At 36.8% G+C, this 14601-nt stretch overlaps 1 protein-coding gene across 2 annotated transcripts in view; it reads left to right on the forward strand.

The window, feature by feature from the left end:
• The window catches only part of MKLN1 (muskelin 1), a 341476-nt gene that overhangs the window by 102562 nt on the left and 224313 nt on the right, over positions 1 to 14601 (forward strand). The gene's annotated exons all lie outside the window — the stretch shown is intronic.

Genomic DNA, 14601 nt, shown 5'->3' on the forward strand with positions numbered 1-14601 from the left:
TCTACTAGAACCTAGGCTTGTTAAAAATTATTTATATGGTAGAAGTTATGAGTAATAGTATTCCAATTTAAGCTGATAGGTTTGTCTAGCTTTGAGGAAATAGAAAATTTGTACTTTCTCCCCCATCTATTATGTTTAATGCTTTTGAGTGATCTCTCCACTACTGTCTGCTAAAAATTATACATATCTTCAACCATTAACAGTAAAATAGAAAGTTCTGAAAACAATGTGTTTTGCCTCTAATTGTTATTTGTTTTTTTTAATAGAGTCAAAGGAAAGAAATTCTAATGGCAAAATTTTAACCATCATCCAGATAGATAATATTTCTTCATTCTTCCTATACACAAAATTGCCTTATTGGTTCCTACACTGAGCATAGATTTTTTTTTTTAAGTCAATTCCATTGAATCCCATTTATTTGTCAAGCACTGTGTAAGTGCTTCATATACATTTCCTCATCAAATGGATCTTTGGCTTTCTCACTGCAGGGGAGAAAGTGAGATTGTGCCTTGCTTTGAGGCCCACTCTACCTAGAGTTCTTGTTCCTCCATGTCTGTGTAAGCCTTTTGCTGGTAGCAAAGGAACACAGTTAGAAGTGAAATTCACTCTTTTCTTCATCTTATCCAGGTCCACAGCAAAAGGTTGGTTGTTTTCTCATTTCTGGAAGATGAGTGATGTGTTGATTTAAGAAAAAGTGACTGAAGTAGTGTTGAGGATCAAATGTTCTCTAACACCATCCTATGTACCCACATGGGTGGGCACCTACCTCTGGTGAGAGGTCTTTCTTTTTCTAGCTTCTTTACAGATAATCCACTAAATTTCTGGGGAGAGGATCCTTACACATTCTACTTCCCCTTTGATTGACTGACTGATTGAAAAACACAACAGATCTCATCTGTTACCTGCCATTTTCTCCTCTTACCATGTTTCTAGATCTTGGACTTCACTAAGAAAAACAGAGCCTGAATGAAGTTGCATAACCAGTGAGAAAGGAATCTTCCCTGGGCAATGAGAGGAGGGCTGACCCTCTATCTCAGCTCTTAGGAATGGTTCTCCAGCTGCTGACAGAGGCCACATGGATTTAGCCATGAGGCCAGTAGGGACCTCCTCAGTAACTTACAAAAAGGAAGGAACCAGAACTAGCCAGAGCTGAGCTCGCGCAACTGACCTATTTGTAGAAGTGCCCCCAGGGACAGTGGCCGACAGCCCAAGTTGCAATGTCCTAATATTGTAGCAAACTCAGAGATGATCCAATATGGGAATGAATGGTGCCCAACAACAAAAGACTCTGAGAAAGGATATACTTATCAGCAGTGGTGACATTTTAATTTCAGAAGCTTATTCTTCATTCCTTCACTTGCATAACAGACATTGGAGTGAATATGCTAGACACTGGGCTAGGGATGGGCACACTCTGCCCTCTGGGAGTTGACGGTTCAGCAGAAAGGCAGAAAGGGAGCAAGCATAGGAGCTCTAGGAGAACTTAAAAGAGGCACTTAAAATTCAAGAGGCAGGAAAGTTTCCCCAAGAATTTATGAAAGGCTCATACAGAGGGGGCAGAGGAAGGACACTCCAGGTGGAGGAGGCAGCAGTGCATAGTCACAGAGGCAAGAGAGAACAGGTGGCTCACTGGAGGACAGTGGTTTGGTGTGGCACAGGTCAGACTATGCAGTGGAAGGGGCAAGAGGTGGTCCTGGAGAGGTGAGCCGGGGTCAGATTACAAAGGTGTGTGTCATAACAAAAGGGGCTGTAATCTATCCTGAGGGCAATGGGAACCACTAACCAACTCTGTCTGGGAAGGGCTTGTCAGACCTTCTTTAAAAGGAAGTTTTCTCACTGGCTGTAATGAGAGATTGGATGCAAGGAAAGTAAGCCTAGAAGTGAGCCTTGCAATCACTGAAGAAGGAAATAACATGGGCCTGAACTATGGCAGAGGCAATAGCGCTACAGAGAAAGAAGAGTTTGGGATAATAAAAGAAGGAGATTGCACCAACTGACCTTGGTGGGGCCCAAAAAGCTCAAAATGGCTTCAGCTCTGTGGGTGGGGGGAGATGAGGGAAGAAGAGAGCTTACTGGAAGATGATGAGTTCAGGTTGAAGCAGGAACCCAGGGCAGAAACCCTGCCATTGGCCCATCTGTGGTGGAAGCTCAGGGCAGCTCAGTGGCATTAGGGACTCCCCAGGTGTACCCCAAAGTAGGCTTAAGGAGAATTATAGACCTCACCAACCAGAGAGGATGGAGCTCCCAATACAGGCTCCTATTAGGAAGCCTGGCCGATTAAGACGGAATCTGTGCAGGACTGAGGCTGCAGATGAGAGGTCTTCAGAAACTGCAGCCAAGCAAGGTCTGACAAGCAGTTTCCATGGAGACGTGGTGTACTCAGGAGAGAATGAGTAGGAGGCTGATCCATTCCAGAGCCTTGGGTCACAAGGCTGTGGCGGGCTAACAGATAAACAGGAAAAAGACATAGTCAATCAGTAGCAGTTCATTGGGGTTGTAGCGCCCTAATTCTAGATTAAGTCTAACAATCTAGAAGGATTAGAGTAAGCCACTTAATGATCCTGCTGGTTATTTCAGGTAACACTTAATGAGGACACACGGAAGTGAATGCCAACTCAGGCTAATTCCAAATATTATAGACATATCTTAAGCCCTTCCGCATCCCTGGACTCCAAGTACTACAATATCATTTCCAAGTTTCTGGAGAAACAGGCAGAGATATAGGAAGTTAAATTTTTTTTTTTTTTTTATCTGTCATGCTGATGGCAGTAATAGGAAACCTTGGGAGCTCTTTGAGAAATTCAGGTGCTGACAAATTCCCAAATTAGACGGTACTGTTAAACAATTTGAAGAATATTCTGGACAGAAAGCTAGCAGTAGTGGGGCCCCATGTGTGTGTACTTAAATATACATAACATAAAATTTACCATTTTGACCATTTTTAAATGTGTAATTCAGTGGCATTAAAGTAGCTTCATAATCTTGTATAACTATCATAACTATTCTTTTAAAAAATATTTATTTATTTTTAGAGAGAAGGGAAGGGAAGGAGAAAGAAAGGGAGAGAAACATCAATGTGTGGTTGCCTCTCAAGAGCCCCCTACTAGGGACCTGGCTTGCAACCCAGGCACTTGCCCTGGCTGGGTATCAAACCGACAACCCTTTGATTCACAGGCCAGCACTCAATCCACTGAGCCACACCTGCCAGGACATAACTATTTCTAAAACTTTACTATCATTCAAAATAAAAACTCTATAACCATTAGGCAATAACCTTTGTTAGAGTGGGCCCCAAATATTTGAAACAACTTTATTGTGCTGTGAAAACTCTGCCTGCAAGGCAAGATGATGGTTTAGCTCCTGCAAGTAAGCAAACTGGGTTGGTCTTGGCTTGGTCAGTTGCTCTGATTCAGACCTGGAGTTTCTGGACAAAGAATCCTTGTTCTGTGGGTGGATATATTAAATTTAATCTCTGGAGGGATCTTAATGACTGATGGGACTAATTCACTTTGATCTCCAAGGTATTCACATGGCTTGTGGTAGTGCTTTATTAAGAAGTCAGTAAAAATTAAGTCAGGGAAACAGGTCCTCATAAAAATCCTACTGGAGGCAAACTTTGTTCCAAAGATACCAGTAAATGGGTTTTGATAAAATTCAATAGTGAAGTTATTTTGGGAATGGACTTTTCTTTGTGGGAAGTTTTAAATTCTTGACTCAATCACTTCATTTGTTATAGGTTTATTATGATTTTTTTATTCCTCTTAAGTTGATGTGGGTGGTTTTGTCTTTCAAATAATTGGTCCATTTTATCTAACTTATCTAATTTATTGGCATACAATTGTTCATAGTATTCCTCTTTTTAAGTATAATCCTTTTTATTTTTGTAGGGTCAGTAGTAATGTCTCTCTTTTTTTTAAATTTTAGTAATATGAGTCTTCTCTCTTTTGTTTCCTGGTCAGTCTAGCTAAAGTTTGTAAATTTTGTTGATCTTTTTAAAGAACCAACTTTTGGTTTTCTTCATTGTCTTTATTATTTTTCTCATTCTTTGTTTTATTAATTTCCACTCTAATCTACTGTTTCTTTGCATCTGCTTTATTTGGGTTTAGTTTGCTCTTCTTTTTCTAGTTTCTTAAAGTAGAATGATGGGTTATTAATTTGAGATCTTTCTTTTCTTTTTCACAGAGGCATCTATGGCTCTAAATATCCCTCTAAGTATTGCTTTGACATATTTCATAAGTTTTAGTATGTTTTGCTTCCATTTTCATTCATTTTGAAGTATTTTCTAGTTTCCCTTGTAATTTTTTTGACCTATTGACTGTTTAGGAGTTTATAGTTTAATATCCACATATCTTTGAATTTACCAAATTTCCTTGTCTTATTGATTCTAATTTCTTTCCATTGGGATCAAAAGTCATAGTTTGTATAATTTCAAGTCTTTTAAATTTATTAGGGTTTCTTTTATAACTGAGAATATCACCTAACCTGGAAAATAGTCCATATTTACCTGCAAAGAACGTACATTCTGCTGATTTGATTTGATTTAAAAAATAAATCAGGCCACAAAAAATTAATTTTCACCAGCATGGTTATTTTGTTCATTTTTATAGATGAACATTTTATAGATGTCTGTTAGGTCTAGTTAGTTTATAGTTTTGTTACAAAGTATATAATGCATTATTATCAAATATGATTTTATGTCTTTTAAAGAAGTTGAGAAAAAAGGACGGTGAATTATATTTAGAGTTCGTTATAGCAACCTTCTTATTTACCATTTCTGGTTCTCTTTTTTGTTTCTGTGGATTTGAGTTACCATCTTGTATCTCATTCTTTACTCAAATTCAGCTTTGTTTCCACACCCTTCCTTTGTGCTATCATTGTCAACTATGTTCTTTTATACAATTACTTTTTTAGATCATTTTAGAAAATAAAGGAGAAGAAATATGCATTGATATATTGTTTTTTATAAAACATAATTACATTTACCAGTACTCTCGTTTTCTGTGTGTGGATTTGAATTACTAACTGGAGTCCCTTGTGTTCAGCCTGAAGAGCCTCCTTATTTCTTGTAACTCTGGTCAGCTAGCAATGAATTCTCTCAGATTTTGTTTATCTGGGAATGTCTTTATTTTACTTTTATTTTTGACAGTTTTACTAAATGAAAGATTCTTAGTTGACAGGGTTTTTTTTTCCCCCCTTCCCTTCCCAACACTTTGAATATGACATTTCAATGCCTTCTGGAATCCATTGTTCCTGGTGAGAAATTGAATGTTAATCATATTTGGGTTCTGTTTTATGTGATCATTTTTCTTGCTATTTCCTTGCTGTTTTCTTGCTATTTTTTCTCTTTAACTTTCTCTTTCAACATTTTTACTATGATGTATCTGGATGTGGATCACTTCATTTTATCTATTGGAGTTAGTTGAGCTTTTGGAATGTGATATTAATGTTTTTCATCAAATTTTACAAGTTTCCGGCCATTATTTCTTCAGCTATATTTCAGCTCCTCTCTTCTAGTCCTCCCATTATGCATTCGTTAATGTGCTTAATGGGAGCTCATATTTTTCTGAGGTTCTGTTCATATTTCTTCATTATTCTTTCTCTCTGTTCTTGAGATTAATATCTATCTATCTATCTATCTATCTATCTATCTATCTATCTATCTATCTATCCATCCATCCATCCATCTGTCTTAAAGTTTGTCAATTCTTTCTTCTGCCAGGTCAAATACACTATTGAGACCTTCTAGTGAATTTTTGTTTTTTTGTTATTGTTCTTTTCAAATTCACAGTATCCATTAGGTTCTTTGTAAAAAAAAAAAATAGTAAAAATTAATAATAATAATTTCTATCTCTTTAGTGATTACCTTATGAGACATTGTCATCATACCTTCTTTTGCTTCTTCAAGCATGTTTTTATTTAGTTTATTGAATATATTTATAACTGTTTTGAAATCTTTGCTAAGTTGGGTATCTGGGGCCCCTCACTGGGAATTTCTGTTGACTGCTTTTTTCCCCCTTATGTATGAGTCACAAAACACTTTCCTGTTTCTTTGCATGTGTAATAATTTTTTATTAAAAACTGGATATTTTATTTTATTTATTTTATTTTTTATTTTTAGTCGTTATCCTCACTAGCGGACATGCTTATTGATTTTAGAGAGAGGGGATGGGAGAGAGAGAGAAAGAAAGAGAGAAGGAGGGAGGGAGGGAGAGAGAGAAACATTGATGTAAGAGAGAAACATTGATCAGTAGCCTCTCAAACATGCCCCAACCAGGGGCCAAACCTGCAACCTAGGCATGGGCCATGACCGGGAATTGAACCTGCTACTCTTCAGTTTATGAGACAATGCTTCAACCAACTGTGTCACACCAGCCAGGGCAAAAACTGGATACTTTAGATAGTATAGTGTAACAACTCTGAATATTGACTTCCTCAGCCTTGTTTATTTTTGAGTTTATGAGCTTGTTATAGTTTGCTTTTTTATTTGTTCAGTGACTTAGCTAGATTATTTTAGTGAAGTATATTTCCCTGCAGATGTTCCTCCTTAGAATGTGTATGCTTGGTCATGTGCACAGTCATCCTGGGATGACAGTGATTGTAGCACAGCTCTCTTGGACTATTTCTATTTTTTTTTCTTTCTCTTAAGTTGTCGGGCTCTGTTGGTACAATCATTAGATGTTAGGCTTCATTAGTTGCTAGCTAATCACTCTATTGTTTTCAACAATTCTCTAGAGCATAAATTGCTCCACAGTCTGATCCAGAGGTATTTTGTGAGGCCAGTATTTGAGATTTATTCTGATCCCAGGGAGGGACTCTTATTAGCTCTTTTTTTTCCTGGTTCTTTCTGGTATACCAGATAGCCCACAGTCTATCTTGTTGCAACCAGCTTACTCTTAATTGCTTATCACCAAAATATGCATTGTTTTCAAGAACTCCCTTCAGCTTGACTTCCCTACACTCTGTTACAAATAAAGTTTGTTCTCTTGTGAAGAGCTTCAGAACTCTCTTTTCTTATCTCCTGCATCTCCCCTGGGCAAAATCTCTGCTCTCAAACTGGGGGCAGGGACAACACCACTTCTCTTGGCATGATAACCCTGCTTTCCAAACAGGTCACTGGGTGGTGGCATGTAGCCTCTGGACTTCTTGACTTTCATCTTCCTCTGTGGAACAAGAACTTTAAATGGTTGTGATTCCACTGCTGGGAATACACCTGAAGAATCCTGAAACACCAATTCAAAATAATTTATGCACCCATGTGTTCACAGCAGCACTATTTACAATAGCCAAGATTTGGAAACAGCCTAAATGCCCATCAGTAGATGATGGATGGATAAAAAAACTGTGGTACCCTTACACAATGGAATGCAATGTAGCAGAAAGAAAGAAGGATTTCCTACCTTTTGCGACAGCACAGATGGAAATGGAGACTATTATGCTAAGTGAAAAAAGCCAGTCATTAAAAGAAAAGTACCATATATCTCACTTAGATGAGGAATTTAATGAACAAAATTAGCTAATGAGAAAATAGAACGAGAGGCATAGAATCGTGGAAGAGACTGACAGCTGTAAGAGGGACAGGGGTGGTGGCACTGATTGAAAGAAGGTGAAGGGACTAGTCAAAGAACATATATGAAGGATCCCTGGACAACAGCAAAGGGGCTGATCCTGAAGTGGGGGGGCGGGCTGAGTGGAGGGGGACAAAGGGGAAAAGAGTGGGACAACTATAATAGCATGAACAGTAAAATATATTTTAAAAAATAAATCAAATTAGGCCACACAAAATTAACTTTCACCAGCATGGTTATTTTGTTCAAGGGTCAGTCTTTGGAGCTCCTCATCCACCATTCCTGAAATTGTCCCCTAAAAGCATCTTGATAGCAATAAACCTCTTCTTGACCGCTAACAACATTTTTATGAACTTCTGTTCAGAATTTTGTTTCTGATTGAAAATAAGTGCAATATGAAGACTAAATTGGAGATGAATTGTGAATAGATTACCTCTAATCAAATGAAAACTTTACAGAGAGGCTCTGAGAACCACCTCCCTTGTGCATTCCAAGCACAGAATACCAACAGATACTGACCAAAATAAACCACTAAACCAAGTGTTAGGTGACAAAGGTACTAATTCTTAGTTCTCTTTCTGGCTTTCTGGGTAACCCTGAGTAAGCCAGTCAACATCCTCTGAGCACTAGTTCCCAGGAATTAAAGTATTAATTGTGTTAAAGTATTTGTCTCAGTACTAGTTCCCAAACAGGGACTATAATAATGACAACTGTATTTATGATGGAGTGATTTTCATAAATCTTCCCCAGTTCTTTTCCCTCTTGCTGTCTCTTGTGACTGACATCATGCATCTGGGAAGTATCTGTCGGGGCATTACGAGTTATTGCTGTTTTGGGTCTGTGACCTCCAGACTGAGCCCTGGTCTATAATCACCATTTACTAAATACCTTAAATTTGTTGGATGAGGAAACAAAGTCACAAAGGCTTATCTCTTCCTTCACTAAATGTTTTAATTTATGAAAGAAAAGAGAGTGGGACACTTGGAATTTTTGGCTTTGACCTTCTGATCACAGTCTATAATTCTATGCCAGAATTAAGTTTCATCCTACCCCGGCACCATTGTTTTTGGTTACTTAAATTAAAATGAAATTGGTTCAAAGCCCAGGACCAAGATCACTTCACTGTTGAGTTTTACCAAAATATAAACTCTTCCAAAATGTAGAAGCAGAAGGAACACTTCCCAATTCATTCTTTGAGGTCAATGTGACCCTTACGCCAAAGCCAGACATCACAAGAAAAGTACAGGACAACATTGCTTTATGAATGTAGATGCAAAATAAAAATTCTCAACATTATACTAGAAAATTGAATCTAGCAACATATAAAAATGACGATACACTCTTAGAAGAAAACATGGGACAAAAACTTCACAACACTGGATTTGGCGATGATTTCTTGAATATGATATCAAAAGCATGGGTAACAAAAGAAAAAACATTAAAACTTTTTCTATATCAAAAGAGACTATCAACAGAGTAAAGAGGCAACATACAGAATTAGAGAAAATATTTTCAAATCATATGTCTGATAAAGGATTAATATCCAGGATATATAAAGAACTGAAACTCAACAACAAAAAATAACCCAATTCAAAATGAGCTAAGGACTTAAATAAACATTTCTCCAAAGAAGATACACAAAAGACTAATAAGGACAAGAAAAGACGCTCAACATTCTTAATCATTAGGGAACTGCAAATCAAACTATAATGAGACATACCCATTGAGATGGTTGCTGTCAAAAAACACAAGAAACGAGTGTAGCAAGGATGTAGGGAATTGGAACCCTGTACCTTGTCGGGAGGAATATAAAATGGTACAGAAGCTATGGAAAACAGTAGGAAAATTCTCCAAAATGTATAAAATACTGTAGAATTACCATTTGATCTAGCAAATTCTCTTTTGGATATATTCCCAAAATAATTGAAAGCGGGATCTTGAAGAGATATTGGTGTGCCCATATTCACAACATTTTCACAGTAGTAAAATATGGAAGCAATCCAAGTGTCCACTGACAGATGAACGGATAAGCATAATATTATATATACATACAATGGAATATCATTTGGCCTTAAAAAGGAAGGAAATTCTGACCTATGCTACAACATGGAACTTTGAGGATATTAATGCTAAGTGAAATAAACTGGTAAGAAAAAGGCAAATACTGTATGATTCCACTACCATTAAGTCTCTAGAGTAGTCAAAATTATAGAGACAGAATGGTGGTTTCCAGGGGAAGGGAGAAATCAGAATTTATTGTTTAATGAGAATAGAGTTTCAATATTACAATGTGAAAAAAGTTATGAAGATGAATGGTGATGATAGTTGCACAACTTTATGGATGTATTTAACAACACTGGCCTGTGTACTTCAAAATGTTTAAGGTGGTAACTTTTATGTTATGTGTATTTTACTATAATTTTTAAAAATAGAAAAAAAAATGACTGTATAGAGTGATCAAGTGGGAATTACCCCAGGAATGCAAGGTTGGTTTTACATCCAAAAATCAATTAATGTAATATACCATATCAATGGAATAAAGGTCAAAAAACCACATGATCATCTCAATCGATGCAGAAAAACAGCATCTGACAAAATTAATATCCATTAATGACAGAAACACTCAACAAACTGAAAATAGAACAGAACTTCCTTAACATGATAAAGGACATCTATAAAAAGCCAACAGCTAACATCACCTTTAACAGTGAGAGACTAAATGCTTTACCCCTAAAATTAGGAACAAGAGAAGGATGCCACTTCTATTCAATATTGTACTAGAGGTTGTATCCGGGGTAATTCAGCAAGAAATTGAATAAAAAGCATCCAGATTGGAAAGCAAGAGGAAAAAGTATCTTTATCTGTAGATGACATCTTGTGTATTAAAAAAAGAATCCTAAGGAATCCACTGAAATATTATTAGGACTAATAAAAAAAGTTTAGTAAGGTTGCAGAGTATAAAATCAATGTATAAAAGTTAACTGTATTTCTATTTACTAGCTATGAACAATCTTCCACAAAAATTAAGAAAACAACTCCATTTACAATATCATCATAAAAAAATACTTAAAAATACATTTAATAAAAGTGCAAAACTTTTCCCCTGAAAACTACAAATTATTGTTTAAAGAAATTAAAGAATACCTGAAGAAAAGTAAAGATACCCCATGTTTATGGGTCAAAAGATTTAATATTGTTAAGACGGTAATACTATCAAAATTGACTTACAGATTCAACACAACCCCTATCAAAATCCCAGCTGGATTGTTCTCTTTTTTTTTCTGGGAATTGACAACTGATTCTAAATTTATATAAAATGCAACCCAACAAAGGACCTGGGCAGATGCTTTTCTAAGGAGGAGATACAGAGGGCCCAGAGGCATTTGAAAGGATGCTCCGCATCACTAGCCATCAGAGAAATGCAGATCAAAACCACCATGAGGTACCATCTCACACCGGTCAGAATGGCCATCATAAACAGATCCACAAACAACAGGTGCTGGCGAGGCTGTGGAGAAAAGGGAACCCTAGTCCACTGTTGGTGGGAATGCAGACTGGTGCAGCCACTATGGAAAGCAGTGTGGAATTTCCTCAGAAAGCTGAAAATGGAACTGCCTTTTGATCCAGCAATTCCCCTGCTGGGACTATACCCTGAGAACACCAAAACGCCAATACAAAAGAACCTATGCACCCCAATGTTCATAGCAGCACAATTTACAATAGCCAAGTGTTGGAAGCAACCTAAATGCCCATCAGTAGATAACTAGATCAAAAAATTATGGTACATATACACAATGGAATACTACGCAGCAGAAAGAAAAAAAGAAGTACTAAACTTTGCGACAGCATGGATGGAACTGGAGAGCATCATGCTAAGCGAAATAAGCCAGGGGGCGAAAGACAAATACCATATGATCTCACCTATAAGCGGAACCTAACCAACAATGCAAAGAAGAAAGGAAAATATGACCAGCAACACTGAAAGGAAAAGAAATCAACAGAGACAAGAGGGAAGGGGGGGCAGGGAAAGGGAAGGGAAGGGGAAAGTCAAGGAACATATAGCAAGGACTCATGGACAAAACCAAAGGGGAAGAGCTGAGGGAGGGAAGGTGGGAGGGGGCAAGGGGAAGAGGTGGGGGGAAGGCAGAGACAAATGTATTTAAAAAGTAAATAAATTAATTAAGAAACCAAAAAAAAATAAAAATAAAAAAAATAAAAATAAAAACTCATCACCAACCCCCCCCCAAAAAAAAACAAAACAACAAAAAAAAATGCAACCCAAAATACCCCCTAAAATCTTGAAAAAATAACAAGTTGGAGAACAGTAATATAGTATGATAATAACATAAGGAGATACAATAGAATGGAATAGAGAATCCAGAAATAAATCCTCGCATCTATGGTCAATTGATTTCTGAAAAGGGTGCCAAGATCATGCAATGCTGGGAAAGAATGGTCTTTTCAACAAATTGTGTTTTGTCTACTGGATAGCCACATACGAAACAATGAAAATAGGCCCCTTCCTTATACCATAAACAAAAATTAACTCAAGATTACCACTGACTTAAATATGAGGTAAAACTAATAAAATTCATCAAAATTTAAACTTTTATGTTTCAAATGATACCACTAAGAAAATGAAAAGACAATCTACAGAATGGGAGAAAATATTTTTCTCCCTATAAACTCTATATCTTATCAGAGATTTGTAGATAGAGTATATAAAGAATACTTATAACTCAATAATAAACAGAACAATAAGCCAGTTTTTAAATGGACAAAGAATTTAAATAGATATTCTTTAAAGGAAGATGTAAAAAGTCCAATAAGCATATGAGAACATGCTCAACATCATTAGCCATCAAGGAAATACAAATCAAAACTAAAATGAAATAGCTCTTCATATCACCAAGGATGGCTATAATAAAAAAGATAGACAGTTGCAAGGATTGGCAAGGATGTGGAGAAATTGGAATCTCCATACATTGCTGGCAGGAATGTAAAATGGTATACTACTTTGGAAATGTCTAGAAGTTCCTCAAAAGATTAAGCATAAAGTTACTATAATAACCCAGCAGCTTGTTTCCTTGATATACAACTAGAAGAAATGAAAACATATCAACACAAAAACTGTACATAATGTTCATAGCAGCAGCATTCATAGTAGCCTAAAGTTAGAAACTATCCAAACATCTTAGCTAATGAAAGGTTGAACAAAATATGCTACATACATACAATGAATATTATTTGGCAATAGAAAGGAATGGAGTATTACAACACAGATAAGACTTGAAAACACTATGCTTGATTCCACTTATATAAAATGTCCAGAAAAGCAAATCTATAGAGACAGAAAATAAAGTAGCAAATCTAATTGCTGAGGTTTGATGGAGGAGGTCAGGAGGAAATGGGAGTCACTGCTAAATGGCTACAAGGTGTCGTTTTGGTGGTGATAAAATATTCTGAAACTGACTGTGGTTATGTTTGCACAACTGTTAATATACTAAGATATACGGAGCTATATACTTTAAATTGTATAGTATATGCAATAAATTGTATATCTTAATAAGTAGATATACTTATTAAGAGAGGTAGATAATAGCCAGGTAGGTAGTAGGTAGGTAGATAGGTACGTAGGTAGATAGATAGATAGATAGATAGGTAGATAGATAGATAGATAGATAGATAATGTACTATAAGGTCAAGGAATCTAAGTATGCCTAAGCCGAAGCTTAGCCCAGATACTACTGTTTTCCTTGACAGTACAAAGTCAATAGAATGTAATATTTTGTTAATCAGGTTGTACCTAAAATGCTACAGCAGAGCTCTCTAGTAAACTGGTTTAGCTCTCACAGCCAAAAGAGAAGATTTAGGGGGCTTATTTCCTTGCCCTAAGCCACCTGAATCTTGCAATTTTATCAGTCTTTACTGGGTGTGATACAACAGTAATTAAGAGCATTTGCACCCCTATGTTCTGTCCACATATTATTTACATTAGCCAAGATATGGAAGCAACCTAAGTGCCTGTCCACAGATAAATGAATAAAGAAGATGTTGTACTTACATGAACAGAATATTCCTTAACCATAAGAAAAGAATGAAATTTTGACATTTGCAACAACATGGATGGACCTACAGGATATTATGCTAAGGAAAATAAGTCAGACAAAGAAACACAAACATGGTATGATTTCATTTATATGTGGAATCTAAAAAAAAATAAACAAAACAGAAACAAACTCATAGATACAGAGAGCAAATTGATGCTTATCAAATGGGAGGGGGATTGGGGGGGATGATAAAAGGTAAAGGGATTAATGTGTACAAATTACCAGTTATAAAAAACAGTTGCAGGGATGTAAAGTAGTACAGCACAGGGAATATGGTCAATGATATTGTAATAACTATGTATGGTGTCAGATGGGTACTAGACTTGTCAGAGTGATCACGTAGCAAGTCATATAAATGTCTAATCATTATGTTGTACACCTGAAACTAATATAATATTGTATGTTAATGATAATCGAAAAGTTAAAAAAAAATTTTAAAGAGCATGAGGAAGAACAGAGTAGGACCAAATGGCTGAACTTCATTCCATTGAGGAAGAAATGCCCTCCTAACACTGAGGCCACTTAGAAGGAAGAAATGGAAGAAAGGAGAGGGAAGGGAAGAGAGCAGGAGGGGAATAGAGGGAAGGGAATGCGGGGAAGGGAATGGGAGGGGAAAAAAGATGGAGAGAGAAACAAGAGAGGAGGAGAGGGGAGGGGAAGCCCACGTACCATACCCACTGTAATGTGGCCCTATGCCTGCAATCAGAGTACTGTCCCCTTTTGTACTAGACTTGTGGAATAGGACAGAGATGACAGAGAAGGTCAATGTCCCTCTCCTAGATGCTCTCTAATTGGAGGAAAATCTTGACAGAGATGTAGAGATGCAAGTAGCAGAGAAGGCAGGGTCAAACCGAACCTGGGCAGAATGCTTTGGTGAGTAAGAATACTTAACAGTTCCTTGCAAATCAAAGATCCTGAGAGAAAGC

This window comes from Pteronotus mesoamericanus, unplaced genomic scaffold, assembly GCF_021234165.1.
Source record: "Pteronotus mesoamericanus isolate MK-2021 breed Mesoamerican mustached bat unplaced genomic scaffold, CSHL_Meso_final scaffold_85, whole genome shotgun sequence".
NCBI lineage: Eukaryota > Metazoa > Chordata > Mammalia > Chiroptera > Mormoopidae > Pteronotus > Pteronotus mesoamericanus.